The sequence below is a fragment of the Prunus dulcis genome, chromosome 4, assembly GCF_902201215.1.
Source record: "Prunus dulcis chromosome 4, ALMONDv2, whole genome shotgun sequence".
Lineage (NCBI taxonomy): Eukaryota > Viridiplantae > Streptophyta > Magnoliopsida > Rosales > Rosaceae > Prunus > Prunus dulcis.
Genome location: NC_047653.1, coordinates 6,370,937 through 6,372,775, shown reverse-complemented (window position 1 = coordinate 6,372,775; position 1,839 = coordinate 6,370,937).

The following is a 1,839-nucleotide window of genomic DNA, read 5'->3' as shown; positions in this document are numbered from 1 at the left end:
AACATTCCTATTCTATTATACAATCCCTAAACTGAAGGGTAATCTNTGATTCTCAACACTCCCCCTCAAGTTGGAGAGTGGATGTCAAGAACTCCCAACTTGCGTGACATACGAGTGAAATCATCTTTGCCCAATGCTTTGGTGAAGATGTCTGCTATTTGTTGGGAAGAAGCAACATGCTTTGTCGTTACAGAACCATCTTGGATTTTGTCTCTAATAAAATGACAATCCATTTCAATGTGTCGTGTTCGCTCATGGAAAACAGGATTTGCTGCTATATGTAACGCAGCTTGGTTGTCGCAATGAAGTATCGCTGCCTTNCGATGTGGCAACTGAAGATCTCGTAACAAACTACGCAACCAAGTCAGTTCACAACAAGCACCANTCATAGCTCTGTATTCTGCTTCTGCTGAAGAAAGTGAAACAGTTTTCTGTCTTTTTGATCTCCAAGAAATCAAGGAGTTTCCGAGAAAAACACAATATCCAGTGGTAGATCTTCTGGTGGTTGGACNACCTCCCCAGTCAGAATCACAATAAGCTCGCAATTTTAAGTCATTTTGAGCTGGAAAAAATAAACCTTGTCCTGGAGTGTTTTTGAGGTACTTCAAGATGCGCAACGCCACCTCCATATGAGGTTTACGTGGCTCATGCATAAATCTACTGAGCACATGCACTGCATATGTAATGTCTGGTCTCGTGATGGTCAAGTAAATCAAACGACCCACTAACCTCCTGTACTTGGCTGGATCTTTAAGCAATTCACCTGTGTCAGATAACTTCAAATTTTGTTCCATGGGAAATAAGACAGGTCGTACCCCAAGAAAACCACTATCTTTAAGGATGTCAATGGTGTATTTCCTCTGAGAGATGCTAATGCCTTTCTTTGAACGTGAAACTTCAATACCCAAAAAGAATTTAAGGTCACCGAGATCCTTAATGCGGAAGCGGGTATGAAGAAAACGTTTAAGAGAATTAATGGCACCCAAGTTATTTCCTGTGATCAATATATCGTCAACATAAATCAAGAGAGCAATGAATGACTTTCCTCTTTTGCACGTGAATAAGGAATAGTCTGCTTTGGACTGAGTAAAACCANNNNCTTGAATAGCTTCAGAAAATTTGGCAAACCACTGACGAGAAGCTTGCTTTAGGCCATATAAAGACTTGTGGAGGCGACATACCAAATTCTCCCCCTGTCGCTGAAGACCAGGCGGTGGTGTCATATAAATCTCTTCATGGAGATCCCCATGAAGGAAGGCATTATGGACATCTAGTTGATGAAGGGGCCAAGATGAAGCAGCAGCAAGTGCAAGAAGGCTGCGAACAGTAACCATCTTGGCGGTAGGAGAAAAAGTATCATGAAAATCAACACCCTCTGTCTGTGTATAACCCTTGGCGACTAACCGAGCTTTGTACCGTTCAATAGATCCATCAGAATGATGTTTGATCTTGTAGACCCACCGACAACCAATAGGGTGCTTACCAGGAGGAAGAGGAGTAAGAGTCCATGTATGATTGGACTCTAAAGCTTGAAGTTCAGAGCGCATGGCTTGCTGCCAGGTAGGATCAGAATTGGCCTCAGAGAAGGAACGTGGCTCCACACTGTGACTGATGTGAGTAATGAAAGCAAGATGTGCTGGTGTATATCTGTGATAAGAAATAAAGTTGCTCAAGGGATAACGAGTACCTGAGGTGCGATGTGAAGACGAAGACTCNGATTGGGCATCGTTGGGTAGCGTTACTTGAGAGCAAACATAGTCTTGGAGGCGCACATTCGGAACCTTGTGACGTTCAGATTGGCGAGTGGGTGGAACGGGTGGTGCCGGTGAAGGTGGTGCA